This window comes from Haematobia irritans, chromosome 3 (genome assembly GCF_050003625.1).
Source record: "Haematobia irritans isolate KBUSLIRL chromosome 3, ASM5000362v1, whole genome shotgun sequence".
Classification (NCBI taxonomy): Eukaryota; Metazoa; Arthropoda; class Insecta; order Diptera; family Muscidae; genus Haematobia; species Haematobia irritans.
The window spans coordinates 229,392,565-229,415,111 of NC_134399.1; the positions used below are offsets into that span (position 1 = coordinate 229,392,565).

The window sequence follows — 22,547 nt, forward strand, 5'->3', positions numbered from 1 at the left end:
CTCACGACAACTGTTCACTGTTGAAAAGTGTTCGGTTCTCAGAGTGTGCAAGTTTGAGTTTGAGAATAGCCTTTTGCTTAAATATTAACAAAAAAATCTGTTGCGATTCGATTCTCCCAGACTATTTGCCTTATATGCCAAATCGTTTTTTTTTTAATAATTCTGTAACTTTTGAACGGATAAAGATAGCAACATAATTTTCTGTGTGTGAAAGCTGAAGTGTTTTCCTCTAAGTTTGCCAATTTGTGGGTCCCTAGTGGGTCCACGAGCTGACCTGTAGGCGTTGAAAGTTTGAACCTATTTCGATGATTTTTTCTTTGCTGGGGAACTTGTAAAGCTCGGAAAATAGATATTTATATATACTCCCATATATATCTATTGTCCGATATATACTTAAATCGGCCCCGGAAACTAAATTTTCACTCTAAGGCCACAGTTTCACTCCGATTTACTTGAAATTACGAATCCACTCAAAAACAGAAATCCTAGGTTCCAAATACTGACCCCACTTTGTCAAAATTTTGCAAACGGTAAAAGATAACTGCACACGCACGCAAACTTTTTTGTAGAGCTTTACAAGTTCTACCCAGCAAAGAAAAAAATCATCGAAACCCTAACCTCTCTCTCCGAGATGCCGCAAATAAGCTGGGTGTATCGTCTACAACCGTGCATCGAGCCAAAAAAACGAGCCGGAATATCGACTTACAAGAAGGTAGTGACTCCAAATCGCGATGATAAACAAAATACGACGGCCAAAGCGCGATCCCGGAGGCTGTACACGACGATGCTGACGAAGTTTCACTGCGTGGTAATGGACGACGAAACCTACGTCAAAGCCGACTACAAGCAGCTTCCGGGACAGGAGTTTTATACGGCAAAAGGAAGGGGAAAGGTAGCAGATATTTTCAACCACATAAAACTGTCAAAGTTCGCAAAGAAATATCTGGTTTGGCAAGCCATCTGTACCTGTGGCTTGAAAAGCAGCATTTTCATACACGCAAAAAAATAATTCTTTCCTCCCAAACGAAATTTTAGACAAACAAAGTTCGTTTCTCATTTGCTTTTCGCTGTAAGGAAGTGTATTTGGAAGAAAAGTATATACTTTTTGTGATAAACGTTTATTCTTTTCCAGGATGTAAAAACAATTTCATAAAGACTAGCTCAAAAAAAAACATTATTTTCTTGCTAATTGCATTGTCCCTCACATCTTTCTCATATCCACGAGGTTTTTAGTTCTTAACACCTTTTCCTGTAATACCAACAATGTAGAAGAAATTATACAATTTTATAAATTTTTAAAATTTTTTTTACCTTTCGCCTGAACGGAGAATCGAACCGCGGACCATGCACATTGTAAGCCAACACACTAACCACTGAGCTATGTACCTGTTATGGTCATCAATAGATAAATATCCATATAAGTTATATTTATATAGCATAGCTTGCGGCGCCCACGAACCGAATAAACAAAGTTTATTTAATAGAAACAAACATTTAGTTTGGCACCGTGGAGCAGTGATAGCTACGTCCGACTCTCATGCCAAGGGTCGTGGGTTCGATCCCTGCTTCGGCCAAACTTTTTTTTTTGCTTTTGTTTTTTTTTACATATATTCCAGATATATTCGGAAGATTCCGAAAAAATGTTCAACATTACATTGTACTATATTAAATTTTGAACTGTAAAATGTGTCTTATTAAAGACCTAAAGTCAGAAAAGAACAGTGTTTAATATAAACGAAATGGACTGTGTTGTTACTTCAAAAATAACTTTTTTTATTGAAAAAATAAAAATTTTGTAACAAACGAATTTTTTTGGTGATAAAAGTTTAAAATTTTCGAAGCAATTCAAAAAACTCTAACAAAAGAAAAACGTTTTCGGTACACGTTTTCCAAACGTTTTTTTCTTTGCGTGTAGCTTCCGGGACTGTCAACCAAGAAATTTACGTGAAAGAGTGTTTGAATAAACGTCTACTGCCTTTCCTGAAGAAACATGGTTGTTCCGTACTATTTTGGCCGGATTTGGCATCTTGCCATTACGGTAAAAAGGCCATGGAGTGGTACGCCGCCAACAACGTGCAGGTGGTTCCCAAGGACAAGAACCCTCCCAACACGCCAGAGCTCCGCCCAATTGAGAAATACAGGGCTATTGTCAAGCGGAACCTAAAGAAGACCAAAAAAACTGCTAAGGACGAGCAGCAGTTCAAGGCAAACTGGCTTTCTGCGGCGAAGAAGGTGGACAAGGTGGCTGTACAAAATCTGATGGCAGGTGTCAAGCGTGAGGCCCGGCAATTCGGATTTGGAAAAGCGAAATCCTAACTGAATATTTTTCCTGAATTTTATACTAATTGAACTTGAAAATGAAATTTAATTTGATTTTTTAAATAAACGATTTCACCGATTTACACGCGTTTTCCCTTGACCAAATTTTGACCGTATCACCCTTTAATATTCTTAACAGCTTCTAAATACGACCAGCAAACATATGGTGTGTTATGTCTTAATTTGGGAAATTGTTCAACAAGCACAGCACATTCTCTGGGTGTTAAAATAATGACCGGTTCCAAAGTTTTTGTCTTTCCACTAATGATTTTGGTATAGATTCTGAGCCAAAGAAGCGGAGACTTGAATCAAGGATACATCTAAGTCCCAATTCTTTCGTGGAAAATTTATTCGTGTTTTTTTTTTTGCTTTTTCTTTTTGTGCCTTTAAAAACGTGTTGAAGAAAATTTAAATTTCCAAATTCGGACATGACTTCAAGTAGAAATGATGCTATGTTACAAACAAAAAACGTCTTTCAAATATAGTATAAAATCGCCTTTTTTGCTTTGTAATCAAAATTCAAAGAGTCTAGAAATTTCAATCACTATTTCATTAATTTTAAATATTTTTTCTGAATTTTTAAAGCTAAGTTTACCTCAGTTCAACAAAATTTTCTTTTATGCAAAGATACCCATTTTTAAGTGGAATCACTTATTTATAAGGTAAAAACGACTTCATTGAAAAGATTATCGAATTTACCATTGCCACCGTGGTGCAATGGTTAGCATGACCGCCTTGCATACACAAGGTCGTGGGTTCGATTCCTGCTTCGACCGAACACCAAAAAGTTTTTCAGAGGTTGATTATCCCACCTCAGAAATTCTGATGACATTTCTGAGGGTTTCAAAGCTTCTCTAAGTGGTTTCACTGCGATGTGGAACGCCGTTCGGACTCGGCTATAAAAAGAAGGTCCCTTGTCATTGAGCTTAACATGGAATCGGGCAGCACTTAGTGATAAGAGAGAAGTTCACCAATGTGGTATCACAATGGACTGAATAGTCTAAGTGAGCCTGATACATCGGGCTGCCACCAAACCTAACCTAACCTAACCTAGGACGAGAAAACAAATTTTAATAAGAAAAATGCGTGTTCTATGATAGAAAAAATTCGCAAGGACAAGAAATCTTTGACTTAACGACAATATTTTTTTTTCACTGTAAAAATCATTTTTATTCGGTGTTGTTACACTTCATTTATGAAAAAATGTATAATAGGAGTATCTATTATCATAGTATACCATAATAAATACTCCTAGCAAATATGTTACTATACTGGGAATTGCCTCTGATATCGATGTCATCATTGGATAAATTGTTGCTGATTGTGCTGGAGGAAAACAAAATAAAAAAAAACAACGACTTTGTTTAACAATTACTTAATACCAATTCTACTGAGGCATGTAATTCACTTAATGGTCACAGTGACTATTTCTGCAGTTACTCTTATGCAGGTGCATGTGCATTACCTTCATTGTGGTACCGTTTCACAACTGAGCACCACCATTTATACGAATCCATATGGATATCATTCTGGTATTGGTCTTTTATGCCCTGGATACATATAGGTTTGTAGGAAGTCAGCTGGATAATTTGTGCCACTTTTTACCTCTCTTCAGACATGTATGACATTTGAGTGACAGGATGATATAGGTGGGGTGGTTGTTAGTATATAACGATGTATCCCGTCTGCGATGTCCTTACATTCAAGGAAACCGGGCGTAAGAGTTTTAAACTAATTTCAAATTTCCAGCTAAAAACAGGAGTTGTTAGGAAGTTTCAAAAAAAACTTGATGGGGTTTTTATGAATGTATTTTTGAGAAATAAACGAATATGCATATTCAAATGGATGCCTAAGTTCATTCCAAAGAAGTGAAATTCCCACCAGGTGTGTTGGGACGAAACAGCTTACATATCCTACTAAGTCGAATGGAGCGTGTCCATACGCCAGTACTGGCAACTAACCATTCTGACATTTGGTACAAATTAATCCAACGTGAATCGAATTCGAAGGAGGACAATAAAGGGCATCCTTGTCTGGTATCTTCCGTTACAGTGATCAAAATTCCCGTTTTATGCCAAATACAAAATTATAATTAAAGTTTAAAAATAATATAAAATAGATGCAAATGCAACTGTCGAAGCAAATCGAAACTAATCTGCCCTACCAAAATGTACATGGTAAAATCCACCGAAACTGTTTTCGAAACTTCAAGATTTTTGCTCATTTGAAATTTCTCCGGTACTATTGAAGCCTATTTATTGTTGAGTAGAAATTCAAGAATACATACAAAATTGAATATTTTTTTATGGAATATTTTTCGGATATATCTGTGAGGTGGCATCTCTTCGAATAAAAGATAAACTATTGTATTACTACACCGATAAAGATAAAGATATTGACTTAATATGTAAGATTGTGCAACCTACATTTTGCGACACGTAATTTACAAAATTATAAAGAAAAAATTCTTTAAATTAAAAAACAAATTGGATTAATTTGTTAATGAATTGCAAAAAGGTAATACAAATTCGCAAAATGAAATCTGTATCCTAATTTTCATTTTATATAGCCTACATTTAAAGTTACATAACTCCTTAAAAGATGTCCTTATTTTAAAGAAGCCGCTTCTTTGGTTCAAAATCCATACCAAAATCCTTAAGGGAAAGTCAAAATCTTAGCCAAAATACAGCTTTAAAGTTGGAGATAGCTTTCTGAACCTTCGATTATCATATAATCGGAGAATACATAAGTGCACTAAAAAACAAACATGCTCGGTTCCAAAGATTTTGTCTTTACTTTAAACATGTTGGTATTGATTCCAAGCCAAAGAATCTTCATATGCTATCAAAGTCCTTTAAAAACGAGTTAACGACAACTTTATTTTCCAAATTCACACTCGACTTCCAGTAGAAATTCTGCTATGTTTCTATTAGAGGTGCCCAGGACAAAATTTTAAGCAGGACACAAATTTTTGGAATGAAAGAATATACATGCTCTCAAAAAAAGTGTACTTGGATCCAAAGATTTTGACCTTCCTTCAATGATTTTGGTATTGATTCCGAGCCAAAGATGCGGCTTCTTTAAACTAAAGACATTTTTTACTGACCTCCCTGGCTTTAAATCTAGGATCAATAAAATTAAAATTGGCTACAGATCTCATTCATCGAATTTTTATTCTCTGTTTGCCAATTTCAAAAATTGTAAAGAATTTTTCTGAATTATTAAAGTCAAGTTGACCTTAGCCCAAAAATTTTTTCTTTCATGTTATGATACCCATTTTTAAGTCAAATCACTTAATTATAAGGACAATACGACTTTATTGAAAAGTTTATTGACTTTTGGACCAGGAAAAAAACTTTATATTAGAGAAATGCGTCTTCTATGCTAAGCAAAATTTGCATTAGTATTTTAAAGACATGAAATCTTTGACCTCACGACAATATTTTTTTCAGTGTGGTTGAACAAACGGTCTTAATGGTTACAATGATTTGCATACAATGCACATGGGTTCGACAATTTTTGTGATTTTTTTCAAAGCTTCTCTATGTAGTTTTACCGTAATGAGAACCGCCGTTCCGGCTGTTGGTTGCTGCAAAATAAAATTCCAAAATCAAACTCCATTTCAAGTACAAAATATGTAATACCCTATGACATATCCTATTTCTGAAAACGTTTTAGCTTTATAATCAAGTTTTAAAAATCATCGTATTTAAGGACTATTGAAATCGTCCTTAAGTTCAATGATTTTTTTGAAAATCTATTCCCAAGTTTCGTGCTTGGAGGTAAAAGCACTTAGTAATGCTGATTCCTTTTGAGAAGGATAACTAATACCATTCGAATACGAATTTAATTGAGTGTTAACTATTTATGGAAATTCTACACAAATCTATTCGTATAAAAATCAAGATATAAAAACATTTTAAATTCTATTTAAAAATTGGTGACATCACGGAAAAAAAAACTATTCACTGTAAGTCATAAACAATCGATAATCTCTTTAACGAATCCTCGAAGGACAATTGTTGAACCAAATGTCTGAAGGAGGATATTTGTTACAATTTTGTTTTACTTCTAAGCACCATCATAGAGTTTATGTGGGCAATGTAGCTGACACTATTGGAATGACATCATAAGCATAAACTGACTGTGGATGGGCCACTTGTCACGACCTCTGCCACCACAGATAACTACGTATTCATAGTTATTCTCCATACCTCTCTTGTCATTTATGTAGGCGATAATAAAGAGATAGAACCTCGAAAGGACATGCACATAAAATCATAATGTGAAAGCCATACGTTTGATGTCCTATAAGTGTCTATCAGTGTATGTGCCACTCTGTTTCTTTGTTTTTGTTTTGTGTTCGATGGCAACCTACTTTTCAGGACATGCAATCATCCTTTCGTCCGCCTATCAACTTGCAATGGTTCATGAGTTAGGTATTGGCATTCAATAATAAAGTTGGCCATAGAAATATCTAAGAATGTCATTCGACTATCAGGCTTCCATGCATAGCAATTATGGTTGCCATGCAATGTACATTGCTCCATTGATGTTTGGAAGAAGTAGGTTCATGTACATACATTCTTTGAAAAGTTCCAACGCATGTTTATCGATTGTTTTTTTTTTTATTAAATCAATAGCAATAATCTAAATTCGAATCATTTTGAAAAAGGTATTCTTTTATGAAAATGATAATTTGATTATTTTCAATTTATTTATTTTGCAGTTTATTCTTTTTGTAGCCGCTAAAAAAGAAGAGCTGTTATATCCAATGAATTTTACATGAGATTGATATTAAGGTGAAGTACTTTTTTACGTATCTTTCGTTTTGGTTTGGAAGTTGTGGTTTAGAATGGAAAAATTCGCAATTTTCCGACCGCTCCGACCGGGTGTTGAACCTGAATATCCTGTTAAGTGTTTTCACCTTACAACCATTCGTTGTCTAAACTAGAGTTGTGCCACGCGACGCGTGATTGGCGCGTTAATCACGTGAGCGGTTAGCATAATCCAAACCAGCTAAAAGAAATATGTCTTGTGTGCGCGAGAAATAAAATCGGATCGTGACTGTGCGTGAATAAAATTTCTGCAAAATCACGCTTAACTGTCGAACTATTTCTATCATCCATGTTCGGATATCCACTTCAATTCCACTTCCACTATTCACGACAAATCCACGAACGTGAAAATTTGGTGTCCTTAATTCCACGTTCTTTTTTGAACTTTTCTGTAACTTCAAAAATTCACTAAGGCGGAAATCAAAAAAAAAAAAAAAAAGTGGAATCAATAAACTTATTTTAATTTATTATTTTTTTAATTAAAAATTACACATTTTTAGTAAAACTCATGTACTAAATATAAAACATTTAAATAAAATTGCACGAGTACTTTTTTAACCGGATATACATACAAAATCGTGGAATTTATTCACATTCACCTGGAAGTGAATTTGCGAACATTATATGCCCTGTGCGCAAATCCACTTCCAGGTTAATGTGAATCATTTCCACGGTTTGAATTTTGTTACCTTTGCAAATTCGAGCAAAGTACGAATAATTTCAAGAAACGTTAAACTAAACATGGAAACTTCTCAAAAAAGTCATAGCCTATATTTGAAGAGTTTTGATCTTAAATTTAAAGATTCAATAGCTATTTTAATTAAAAAATAAAAAATACAAATAATTAAAAATTATTTTGCTTTACTTTGAAGTACCCAGCAAACAAAGAGCTTGCAAAAAATTAGTTTCGATCGCCTTAGCACACTAAGCCACAAACGCCAATGAACACGAAGCGTCGAAACGTTAATTCAAATGTTTCTAATATGATCGTAATTTGACACCAAAGCATCACTACTTCTCGAAATGTTCTTCATTAGTATGAGTGCTGCCCGATTCTATGTTTAACTCAATGGCAAGGGACCACCTTTTTATAGACGAGTCTGAATGGCGTTCCACATTGCGGTGAAAGCACTCAGAGAAGCTTTGAAACACTTAGAAATGTCACCAGCTTTACTGAGGTGGGATAATTCATAGCTGAAAAACTTTTTGTTGTTCGATGGAAACTGGGTCTGAACCAACGACCCCATGTATGCAAGGCGAGCCTGCTAACCATTGCACTACGGTGGCTTCCTGATGGGATCAGCTAAAGTAACAACGTTTCAAAATCCCCAGCCACATTTCATTTAATTCAACATTTCGTTTAAGTGTACACAAAGAACTCAAAGGGTTTAAAAAAAATGTAGATGTACTCAATTTTATTAAAAAAGGATATGGTGAATTTTTCATTTAGTTGTTTTTGTAAATCTGGCTGTCATAAAATGGACACAAGTACTTGGCAAATAAATCTTGCACAATTCCACAAGTGCTTCTTCATTGTTTTCTATTGGAAATTTTGTGGGCGGCAGTATTGGGGATCTGTTGCAGCTTCTGTCAGTGACAAGGTCAGGCGTACCAACAATTTTCCATGGCTGAGCAGCAATGTGATATTGTTGGTGTATGCAATGCATGGTTGCATATCTTTTGGGTCAAGATTCTTTGGCAGCCAAATATTTATCGATGACTTTTGAGCATTGCAGATTTTGGAATTTCATCGGCGTTAAATAAGTGTTTCAATGCATGAATAATTTCAAAACCTGTATTTTATTTCAATACAACTAAATAAAAAATAATGGTAAATTTCTTAACACCTTAACACCATCCTTTTTGATTTCAACTTACGTTCGAAAACACGTTACCCAATTCGGTAAGTGGGAGGTTGGATTTTATGTTATCCTACCATTTCATATGTGCCATAATTGTCTAGAAATCCCTGCCATTTATTTTACTGGACAATTAGCAAAGAATTTCATGGCTAAAACGTAAATAATCCCCAAACGTTGATGACCACGATAGACAGAGGGGACAAAAATGCGACAAATTGCTACAGTGTCCATAAAGATGAAACGGACACTTTAAGGCAATTCTCCAGGGAGTCAAAACACCAAATACCTAAAACAGAATTCTGGCTGGATAGCTCGCACATAAATTGGGCCAATATGTAAGTTTCCTTGATGTTGGTTTTGCTGGCAAGCATTGTTTTCATAATAGACACAGTCCCATTACAGTCCATAGGGCCGTGTACACGCATGTGCCACATTGTCTGTAGAAATGCGGAGGCTATCTTGAATAGAACTTCCTTTGCTTTTTATTTTGTCCAACTTCTTCTTCGTACCACCTTAGTAATGTGAGCGAGCACAAGTTTAAGGACACAATTATCTACACATATTTGCTTCGTTTTTTTCTTCATCACCTTTTTGTTTAAAACTTTTTCCAACTTGTCGTTTTTTTTTTACAACAATTGTGTTTATTTGTATACGTTGTGGTTATTTTCACACTGCGATAATTTTCTTTTGTCCCGTTTCCGTTGAAATTCACATATTGACAATGGTTGCCTTTTTTTCTAATTATGTTCTTTTTCTAATTTTTTCTCTATAGAATATTTTTCTTTGAAATGCTCTTTCCCGTTGCTGCCGTTGTATTTCCAATTCGAACTACACTCCATGAACCCTCAAATAAAACTAAACAACAGTAGGTTTTGTAACATTTCATAGATACTTCCAGGTACATTGGGGCTGATCAGTGGGAGCTGTAAAATAGGGTTGCCAAAGAGCAGAATTAAGAAAACTCAAAGTCCAGCAAAGGTCTATATTTAGCAACTATTTTTTGCTGGGATTATGAGCAGAGTAAAAACACTAAAAAGTTTGTCGATTTGATGCATTTCATATTGACTGATATTATTATTGTGCTTTTTGGAATTTTTTTGAAGCAACTCTTCGAAATGAGGACTTTAGCAATAATAATTCGAAACTATACAATTCTCTGAACTTCGGACTACATTGTATTCTTTTATATGACAAAAATAATTACTAGTTTTGGAAGGTTAGTATACACTGAAAAAAAAAATCATGCCCGATTTCACACTAATGATTTTGGTATTTATTCCGAGCCAAAGAAGCGGGGAATTGATGTAAGGATACATCTAAAACACAACTATCTTTTAAATTTGAGTTTTGCGTACTTGATACCTGCAAAACTTGGATTGTTCTTATGTCTACATTTGCACTAAAAGTCCATACAAAAGCTGCATAAGAAATAACGGCAAAATAACATTTTGTTTTCTAAGTTCGAAGTGAAATGATAAAAAGTACTTACACATTTATTAACAATATAGACAATATAGTCCCTAAAAATCAATTTCTTATTTAATGCACTAAGTAATTAACACTACTTTCCCATTCGACTTCCCTATTGTTAACAATTAAATTTGTTTGGGTTCAACAATATTTCTTCCTTTTCCTTGTAAAAAATATCACATGACATTTTTCTGAATTTAATCGATGTATCTTCCATTTGGCATAATAAATTAACAGTGCAACCACAAACCACTCTATATTAGATATTATAGGATTATTATTTGTGTATAAAATTCGGGAAATTTTTATTCTTAAAAAGATTTATAAAAATTCAGCAAGAGATTTCAATAGTTAAGTCTATGGCAACCCTATTTGCGCACCCTCATAAAATAAATTTCTCAAATCTCTCTTACATCCAGTGTTGCCAATTTGGTGCTTTTAGCACCAAATTTAGTGCTTTTCGATTTCTAAAAAGCACCAAATTGCCTTTTTGGTGCCTTTTCAAAAAAAGCACCAACTTGGTGCTTTCTGGCATTTTCATTTAGTGCTTTTGGTGCTTTTTTTTATTTTGAACAGTATTAAGTTTAATTGATACAAAAAATTTGATTAGACCTTCAAGAGCCGAAGAAACTCAAATTTATTGCCAAATATAGAATTTGATCGTTATGAAGTTGGTATTGATTATTTTTTAATTAATATTGTTATTTAGGGTATTCTGTAGGAAAGTCGAGTGATGAGTGTCGAATTTTTGAATTTGGTAAAGATGTCATTAAAAACGTTTGTATTAAATTCGCAAAAGCACGCACAACTGAAATAAGCAATAGACTCCTTCCATATATTAATATTTTGAAAGTTGAAAAACATCACTGATCAAAATGAATTAGACGAAAGCATTAAAACTGATCAAAGTGTATACTTTGATCAGTTTAATGCTTGGTTCATAATGGTTAGTACTAAGTTCGAGTTTTGCCGGTAAAGTGAAAACTATATCAGTAACAAGTATATACGGCCGTAAGTTCGGCCAGGCCGAATCTTATGTACCCTCCACCATGGATTGCGTAGGAACTTCTACTAAAGGCTGTCATCCACAATCGAATTACTTGGGTTGCGATAACACTTGCCGATGGCAAGGTATCGTAAAACTTTTTAACACTGTCTTCTAAATTGTAAGTTAGTCCATAAGGGGTATATATTAAACAAAAAAAAAAGGCCGATTAAATACGTATATAATTCAGTTTGACAAAATTTTCTATAGAAATAAAATTTTGACAAAATTTTCTATAGAAATAAAAACTTGACAAAATTTTCTATAGAAATAAAATGTTGACAAAATTTTCTATGGAAGTAAAATGTTGACAAAATTTTCTATAGCAATAAAATTTTGACAAAATTTTCTATAGAAATAAAATGTTGACAAAATTTTCTATAGAAATAAAATGTTGACAAAATGTTCTATAGAAATAAAATGTTGACAAAATTGTCTATAGAAATAAAATGTTGACAAAATTTTCTACAGAAATAAATTTTTTACAAAATTTTCTATAGAAATAAAATTTTGACAAAATTTTCTATGGAAATAAAATGTTGACTAACATTGCTATAGAAATAAACTTTTTACAAAACTTTCTATAGAACTGAAATTTTGACAAAACTTTCTATAGTAATAAAATTTGACAATTTTTACATGGCTGTTAGAGGCCATATACTAACGAAATGTACCAAATTTCAACCGCATCGGATGACTTTTGCCCCTCCAAGAGGCTCCGGAGGTCAAATCTGGGGATCGGTTTATATGGGAGCTATATATAATTATGGACCGATATGGACCAATTTTTGCATGGTTGTTAGAGACCGTATACTAACATCAGGTACCCAATTTCAAACGGATCGGATGATTTTTGCCCCTCCAAGAGGCTCCGGAGGTCAAATCTGGGGATCGGTTTATATGGGAGCTATATATAATTATGGACCGATATGGACCAAGTTTTGCATGCTTGTTAGAGACCGTATACTAACATCAGGTACCCAATTTCAAACGGATCGGATGAATTTTGCCCCTCCAAGAGGCTCCGGAGGTCAAATCTGGGGATCGGTTTATATGGGAGCTATATATAATTATGGACCGATATGGACCAATTTTTGCATGGTTGTTAGATACCATATGCTAACACCACGTACCAAATTTCAATCGGGTAGGATGAAGTTTGCTCCTCCAAGAGGCTCCGGAGGTCAAATCTGGGGATCGGTTTATATGGGAGCTATATATATTTATGGACCGATATGGACCAATTTTTGTATGGTTGTTAGAGACCGTATACTAACATCAGGTACCAAATTTCAACAGGATCGGATGAATTTTGCCCCTCCAAGAGGCTCCGGAGGTCAAATCTGGGGATCGGTTTATATGGGGGCTATATATAATTATGGACCGATATGAACCAATTTTTGCATGGTTGTTAGAGACCGTATACTTAGACCACGTACCAAATTTCAACCGGATCGGATGAATTTTGCTGCTCCGGAAGGCTCCGCAAGCCAAATTTGGGGATCGGTTTATATGGGGGCTATACGTAAACGTGGGCCGATATGGCCCATTTGCAATACCATCCGACCTACATCAATAACAACTACTTGTGCCAAGTTTCAAGTCGATAGCTAGTTTCGTTCGGAAGTTAGCGTGATTTCCACAGACGGACGGACAGCCGGACAGACGGACAGACGGACGGACATGCTTAGATCGACTCAGAATTTCACCACGACCCAGAATATATATACTTTATGGGGTCTTAGAGCAATATTTCGATGTGTTACAAACGGAATGACAAAGTTAATATACCCCCATCCTATGGTGGAGGGTATAAAAAAGGCATATTTGCTGCAATTTTATTATAACTTGATGGGGAATAGCCAAAAGTAAATTTTCACAAAGTTTGTATTCCTTAAAATGAATTATTATTATTGTGAAAAAATGACTATTTTAGCAGCTAAACTCGATCTTAATACCCACCTTAACTTCTTAAAATTCAATTCACAAAAGTTCTATAATACATCTTCGGAAGTATTTTTTTTAGTAGAGCATTTAATTTTCGATTTTGTGGTGGAAGGTGGTATGTTAGAATTTATAATATATTTTTGGTGCTTTTTGGCCTTGGGGAGTTGGCAACACTGCTTACATCCCTATACTCTCTCACACACACTCTGACTCTCCTTCTCTTTACAATTGCCTTGAATTAAGCTTCAGAGGGTTAGTTTTGGTTGTAAGAAAACTTATGACGTCATTATACATAAATCGTTGAGGTTGTACTATCAACGAAATACGTCATTAAATTCTAACTTGTAACCTCTTACTCTATCTCTTTCTCTCATCCATCATTGCTCTTCGATTCACTCACTTACATTATGCGCTCAGCCAACAAGTTGCAGTTGTATGTTTTCTATAATGGCCTTTTTATACCCACCACCATAGAATGGTGACGGGGGTATAATAAGTTTGTCATTCCGTTTGTAACGCATCGAAATATCGATTTCCGACTATATAAAGTATATATATTCTTGATCAGGGAGAAATTCTAAGACGATATAACGATGTCCGTCTGTCCGTCTGTCTGTCTGTCTGTCTGTCTGTTGTAATCACGCTACAGTCTTCAATAATGAAGCAATCGTGCTGAAATTTTGCACAAGCTCGTCTTTTGTCTGCAGGCAGGTCAAGTTCGAAGATGGGCTATATCGGTCCAGGTTTTGATATAGTCCCCATATAAACCGACCTCCCGATTTGGGGTCTTGGGCTTATAGAAATCGTAGTTTTTATCCAATTTGCCTGAAATTTGAAATCTGGAGGTATTTTATGACCATAAAGATATGTGCCAAAAATGGTGAGTATCGGTCCACGTTTTGGTATAGCCCCCATATAGACCGATCTCCCGATTTTACTTCTAGGGCTTATAGAAACCGAAGTTTTTATTCAATTTACCTGAAATTTGAAATCTAGAGGTATTGTAGGACCACAAATACATGTGCCAAAAATTGTGAGTATCGGTCCATATTTTGGTATAGCCCCCATATAGACCGATCTCCCGATTTTACTTCTTGGGCTTATAGAAAACGCAGTTTTTATTCAATTTACCTGAAATTGGAAATCTAGAGGTATTGTAGGACCACAAATACGTGTGCCAAAAATTGTGAGTATCGGTCCATATTTTGGTATAGCCCCCATATAGACCGATCTCCCGATTTTATTTCTTGGGCTTATAGAAACCGCAGTTTTTATTCAATTTACCTGAAATTGGAAATCTAGAGGTATTGTAGGACCACAAATACGTGTGCCAAAAATTGTGAGTATCGGTCCATATTTTGGTATAGCCCCCATATAGACCGATCTCCCGATTTTACTTCTTGGGCTTATAGAAACCGCAGTTTTTATTCAATTTATCTGAAATTGGAAATCTAGAGGTATTGTAGGACCACAAATACGTGTGCCAAAAATTGTGAGTATCGGTCCATATTTTGGGATAGCCCCCATATAGACCGATCTCCCGATTTGGGGTCTTGTGCTTATAGAAACCGTATTTTTTATCCAATTTGTCTGAAATTGGAAATCTAGAGGTATTTTAGGACCATAAAGAGGTGTGCCGAAAATGGTGAGTATCGATCCATATTTTGGTATAGCCCCCATATAGACCGATTTCCCAATTTTACTTCTTGGGCTTCTAGAATCCGAAGTTTTTATCCTATTTGCCTGAAATTGGAAATCTAGAGGTATTTTCGGGTCACAAAGAGGTGTGCCGAAAATGGTGGGTATCGGTCCATATTTTAGTATAGCCCCCATAAGAACGATCTCCCGATTTAACTCCTTGGGTTTCTAGAAACCGTAGTTTTTATCTGATATGCCTGAAATTGTAAATATTCTGGTATTTTAGGCTCACAAAAACGTGTACCGGATTAAGTTTTTATCGGTCCATTTGGTAATGCCTCCATATAGACCGACTTCACTTCTTGAGGGTGTAGAAGGCGCACTGATCATGAAAATTGCTTGAAACTCAATGTAAAATTTCCAGATTTTACTTCTACAGATTTAAGATTTCAAATCAAGACGTTATTTTATAATTTTCTTGCACACTTACAAGAGATGTTAATGATTCCTCTAAACCTCAAACAAAAATGGTTCTTATAAATCCAGAATCTGATATAGTCCTCATAGGTGAAATCTTTAAATTTATCTTCGGGTTGTGTCCTCAAGTCCTCAAGCCCTCCTGAAATTTCAAAGGAAACCCTAATATATGGTTCATGGTGGTGGGTATTTAAGATTCGGCCCGGCCGAACTTACTGCTGTATATACTTGTTGTTATTGTTTTGTTCGCCCTGGAGCATGTGGGGCTGGATGGCTGGCTGGCTCACTGCCATTTATATAGAGCGCACTGTTTTCACCAGTGACGTCACATTTATTATGATTTTCTAGTTTGTCGTTTCATTTGGAATAGACGAAAAGAAATTGAGATGGGTGTCATTGGTAAATGACATTAGTGGTAATGGGCTTTTTTCCTTTAATCTCAAGCAGAAACATCATAAAAATAAACTCATCTTAAGAATAAAATGGGGAGTAAAAAAATTGTGTTGTGTGTTATCCTATTTCCTGGTTTGGTGCTATATCTGTTTATTCCTCAATTTACTGGCTTACAATTCGACCTTCACATACATTTGTGTGTATGTATGTGCCTCCATATCACAATTAGTTGCTTTTGTTGTTCAAGAAACTGTGCTAATTTTTCAGATATCAATTGTCATATTTTCGTATAACAATGCCATTAAAGTGTGACTGCTATTTAAACTGTAAAGGGTGGGAAAATTATAATTCGACAAAGGGTTTATATGGATGAAAATAAATTGTGGATGGTTGGACATCTCCAAGGAAATCTTTCACGATTCTCTCGCAACAAAAAACGATAAGGAAGCTCAAAGACCCAAATTATTGGTATCTGAATAATCTTTTTTACAATAACTGCAATTTATACTATAACTGGTTTTGACATCTAAATTGTTATTATTCATTTAATTGGATTAAAACAAAACTGACCTTATTTAGCGTTAAGTTGTCGAATCCTTATATAGCGGTAAGTTGTCAAAGCTACAAAGATGAATTCCTGTTGTCCATAATCAGTCCATGTAGGTTTTTGCAAATGGTCTTGATAAACCCTTATCAGGTCAATTGGGTAGGCAATGGTTTATTCGCATTTTTGTTCTGTGCCATTGATCGATAAACTGCCAAATATTAATAAGGTGATAAATTTTTGCTTACTAATCGCAATTGACGTGCGGGTATTAACAGCTTTTATGGGTTGAGATGAGTTCTCCAAATTAATAAATATAATAAAAAAAACTCATACACAAAAAGGCATATTTATTAAAAAAATGTAGTGGAAGGAAATGTTGTTGCCTTTGATGTTACTATTTCCATTTTCAATTACGTGCGACTGCAGGCGATACTAACTATAAACGAATGATTTATTATTTTAAGTTGGATTCTATGTTCGATTTTCCACCAAAACAATGGGTAGTTATATCTAGCCCGTATGATCTTAGCTTAGACCGCCTTCATTCAGTTTCTAATTTAAAGGGCTTATATTAATCGTTAGCTTTTTAACAATTGATTTAATTACCTTTGAACAAACATCGTAAAGTAATTAAGTGTTAAAATACTGTATGAAATCAAGATAACGCTATGAGTTGAGTCATCCAGAGCTACTAACCTATTATTTTCATCCCACCAAAAGTAGAGAGGCATATTCCTGGAATTCTACATCTTTGCCAATCTCAAAATTCCATCTTTTGTGATACTTGAGACAAAGGGTTTGACTACAAATGCAGCTAATAGCAAAAGCTGTCGCTAATATGTATATGAAAACTTTTGTTTTAAATGTTCTTGAAAATTTTGGTTAAAAATTAAAAAAAATAACTTTTGAGACCTATTATCTTCTTCAAAATATCTTGAAACAACTGTTTCGAAATTGGTTGTATCAGCAAAATATCCCATAATAAAATAATCTTAGTTCAAACTTTGTAAATGGAAGATTTGTTTATATTTGCAAGGGCATATCCTACAAAGAAACTACACCCATAAAAAAAATCATAAACGGCGTGCTCATTTCAAAACGATCCGTGCATGAAAGTGAATCAGCACACATGTGGTGTCAAACGGAGAACAGACGGTGTCAATCTGACTACGATAGAATGACACCATGCGTTGTCAACAACAACCAGTGCTCATGATCTGAAAACGTAATGGTTACTAATTTATACAAAAAAAAAAAATCCGCTACCGTGACATGAACCTGCCCATACTCGACTAACAGAAGCCTTAGCGCATTGCACCACCAACGTCTAACGAATATTTGAAGACTTTTCATGGATAAACAATAATGAAAGCCTTTCATGAATTCGTGAACGCTCGTGGACGAAGCCGTGAAACCGTTTCATTTCATTACCGTCCGTTCACGATTTTTGAACGTAATTTTTTCTATTAGGTAGTACACCAAGAGCTAAATTATAAGCGTGGACGAGATATGAGAAAACAATGTAGTATGCGAAAAATAAACCACGAAATACGTGATTTTTGTAGTCTGTACACCCAAAGAAAAAAAATTTCCTCCAAAAGAAAATTGTGGACAAATGAAATTCCATTTTCCATTTTATTTGATTTTAAAGAATTGTTTTTTGAGTAAAAAAACTTTGAAAAAAATATATAATATTAAAGATTATGCAACTTAAATTTTAGTACAAGCAATTTATACAATATTAAGAGCAAATTTCTTTAAAATAGAGAAATTTTAATTTTTTTTTTTTAATTTTGAGTCCTTCTGTCGAAGTCGTATGTCTTTGAAATAAGGCGATTATCCCTTAAAGTAAAGAACACTTTTTGGATTTAAAGAAACAATCTTTAAATTAACTAAGAGATATATGTTCATACTTATTTTGAGGATTCCGCATCGTTGGTTTAAATTTTTGTTTTAAGAAAATATTTTTTACTTTGGATTTTTTTATTTTGGGACATGGAGTTTTTATCTGACTTTGATGAATAGTTGTGTTAATATATCCCAAAAAGAGAAAAAAAAATTCAAAAAATGATCTGTATCTTATTTCTATATTTATAGATCCAAATATAAAATCATTAAAGGAAAGTCAAAATCTTCCGATTCAAGTAAATTTTTTGAGTGTAAAATTTTTCCCCCAGAAAAGAAAACTCTTCTTCGAGCACTAATGATGTGTGGTATCCGAAATTGCCCGGTAAGGGTAAGTCACCCCAGCATACGGTATTACTGCTAAGCACTTTTTCACATTTACTTTAACTGAGTTGCATATTTCTTTGAATGTTGAACTCATCTCAAAGTTGATTTGTGAAAAGTAAGCAAAATAAATATTGTTTACGGTATTAGATGAATGATCTGCATATTTGTGTGAATTATATTCAGGTCGACTATCGAGCATTTGTAGTTATTGAAGTCTACGATATCGCTATTGTGGTTTGCCGTTCATTCGTTTATCTAATCAACTGTAATCGTCTTCAATTAAGTAAAACTAATCAGTGGCAATTTCTTAAGCTTCATATATAAAATATAAGGGTGGATCAAAATATGGATGGATAGTTGCATAACTTTCTCTTCAATATAATTATTAAAAAAATAATGTTTCAAAGTAATCACTAATTAATAAGTAAGTAGCTGTTATTAATTTTAAATACATAATTTTTGCATCGTTATTATTTTATGTAGTCACGTTCATTTCTCAATTTGAACCACTTTAATGTAGATGTGTACATTCGCACAGTTTTTAGATCGCCTGCCAATGCTTATGGTCTTCAACTTATCGCCTTTTGGGGTCATAAACTATGCTCAAGGGTTCCCTCACCTTAATCTTTTTGATTGGTTTGGAGACAACCATTTGAAATAGTTTAGTGGGAAATCCAAATAAAGAACGATAACTTTTAAATGTGTAATTTGCGTGATGGGACAAATATAACCAAAGTTGAAATATTTAATTATAGTTGAAGTTCGTCACTTGAAAACAATGCAGATACAACGGACTTGGCTCTTTCATAATAATGAAATCACAGCACGTTTTATTTTATATTAAGGCAATTTTAAATATGTACCCAAAGAAATTTGTTAGAAGACAAAGCAGAAAGCCTGCTGAAAACGGGAAAATTTGAATATTTCTCTAATATATCCCTAATTTAGGTTTAAGAGCAAACAAAATGTTTGCTGATGTCATTTAGAAGCTTCTAAGGATATTATAGGGTAAGAATATAAAAAAACAAGTAAGTAAAGCAGAAAGTCGGGCGGGGCCGACTATATCATACCCTAAACCACCCTTACTGAATTAGTAAACATAAGCATTTGTGGGGTAACATTGATATAGGTATGGGAGATAAACCGCAGTTGCATATTTAAGAAAATTAAGGGGTACATGTTTATGGGTGCTTTGTATCAATCTGACTATAGCTCATAGTCAGTGTTGCCAGGGAAAATGTTCGGTTTACCCTACAAGGACAAAAAAAGTTCCCTACTTTCCCATACATTCCCAAACAATTTTCCCTACAATATTTTTCGTTAAATTTAAACAAATTTTACAAAACTAAAATGGTTCTAAGTACTTTATTATCCTAAAACATAAATATGCAACGTATAACATATAACTTAGAATATAAATTTGTATTACCAACACGGTTGCCACAGTTGGTAGAATTCTAATCAAAATAGTATTTTTTTTTTTTTGATAAATCTCTATAAAAATAAAAATTTGGAAAAAGTTTCTATAAACAAATTTTTGTGAGAAAATTCTGTATAGAAATAAAATTTTGACACTAAATTCTATAGAAACAAAATTTTGAGAAAAAATTCCATGGAAATAAAATTTCGAGAAATTTTTTTATATAAATAATATTTTGAAAAAATTTTCTATAGAAATACAATTTTGATAAAATTTTCTATAGAAATAAAATGTTGACAAAATTTTCTACAGAAATAAAGATTTGACAAAAATTTCTATAGAAATATTTGCATTAGCGTAGCTAGAAAATTTTCCTAGGGGGGGCTATAGCCCCCCTAGCTAAAAATTAATGGACTGAAATTATAGGTTATATTATTGTTTTATTTTATAAAAATGAATAAAAAATCAGATTCCAATATAACTAGACAATTAATTTATAATAAAGCAACTAAAAGCAGTTCCAAACTTTTTCCCTACTTCCAAAAATGTCCTCAGAAAGAAGTTAACAGGAATTTTTTTAATTCAATTTTTTATAACTCTTTTTTTCATATTTTTTTGCAGCATTGTTAAGATATTCGTTTATTAAAGAATAGTTTTAATATCAATTACTATTTGTTAATTAAATCGACTAAAAATTAGACTAAACAAAAAATCCGACTAAACAAAATAAAATTGTACATGAAAGTCATTAGCGGAACTTGGTGCGGTTGTATTTACTAGTTTAATATTATATAACAACAATGGAAAATCCTAAATAGGTTTTCAAATTCTGGGGGGGGGGCTAAAATTTTTCTGGGGGGTCTAATCCCCCTCCCCAGAGGCCTTCCTACGCTTATGAATATTTGTTTGGTAGATTTGTGGTAATCTTCAAATTTTGGTAGATTTTTTTTGGACGCGTGGTAACTGGTGTTACCACACATTGTTAAAGATCAAGCCTTGCCGGCTTCTAATTTCCTAGAGCCACCAAAATGTAAAAATTATTACAAATTGTGTTGAGTGAAAATGTCCCTACATTGTGGTCCAACTTGCCTACAAGACGCTAAATATTAGAAAACCCATATATAGGGAATTTCCCCTACTTCTAGCAACACTGGCTGTAGTTGATATTGCACCTACGGAGTTAGTATACCACTAATATTGAGCCCATTATTAAAAAAGAGAAAATCGTTCAATTAGTGTGGGTAATAAATCCAAATTTGTGAAAATTGAGCAATATTCTTATGTAAAAGCTAAATTTGGCAAAATCGAGCGATGCATATATATGGAAGCTATATCTAAATCTGAACCAATTTGCATAATATTTTGCGAGTTTGATTAATACCACAAAAGGTTACCTTGTGCAAGGTTTGAGTAAGATCAGTTAAGAAATAAGGTCTGTATGGTCAAACATCAGGTTATTAGGGGCGAATTTTTCAAAATCGGGCGATACATATATGGGAGCTATGCCTACATTTGAACCGATTTCGATGAAATTTTGCACATATAGTTAGTACTATAGAAGACTATATTTAGCCAAATTTGAGTAAACTCGGTTGCTAAATAAGGGTTTTATGGCCAAATTTGGGAAAATCGGGTTATACATATATATGGGAGCTATATCTAAATCTGAACCGATTTCAATGATTTTTTGCACATATAGTTAGTTCTATAGAAGACTATATTTAGCCAAATTTGAGTAAACTCGGTTGCTAAATAAGGGTTTTATGGCCAAATTTGGGAAAATCGGGTTATACATATATATGGGAGCTATATCTAAATCTGAACCGATTTCAATGATTTTTTGCACATATAGTTAGTTCTATAGAAGACTATATTTAGCCAAATTTGAGTAAACTCGGTCGATAAATAAGGGTTTTATGGCCAAATTTAGAAAAATCGGGCTAAATCTGAACCGATTTCGATGATTTTTTGCACATATAGTGCTATAGAAGACTATATTTAGCCAACTTTGAATAAGATTGGTTAATAAATAAGGGTTCTATGGCCAAATTTGGGAAAATCGGGCTATACATATATATGGGAGCTATATCTAAATCTGAACCGATTTAGATGAAATTTTGCAGACTTGAAGAACGATGAAAAATATTACTTTTTGCCAAATTTGGTAACGATCCGTTTGAAAACAAACGCAACGTGACCCGATTTGTCGAAATCGGGCGATACATATATATGGGAGCTATATCTAAATTTGATCCGATTTCTTCCAAATTCAATAGCGTTCGTCCTTGTTCCCAAAAAACTCCCAGTACCCAATTTCATCAAAATCGGCTAATAATAGCGATCGGAATCCTGTGAACAA

At 33.9% G+C, this 22,547-nt stretch overlaps 1 protein-coding gene across 7 annotated transcripts in view; it reads right to left on the reverse strand.

The window, feature by feature from the left end:
* Positions 1-22,547, reverse strand: part of rdgB (retinal degeneration B) — a 56,340-nt gene that overhangs the window by 24,932 nt on the left and 8,861 nt on the right. The window contains exon 1 of one of the 7 annotated variants that reach the window (XR_012720050.1): positions 9,607-9,857. The exons of 5 other annotated variants lie outside the window; for them this stretch is intronic. The gene's annotated coding sequence lies outside the window, so the exon portion shown is untranslated. Of the gene's footprint in view, positions 1-9,035; positions 9,052-9,606; positions 9,858-22,547 lie in introns of those variants that run through there. One more of the 7 variants, XR_012720051.1, reaches the window with a different exon arrangement.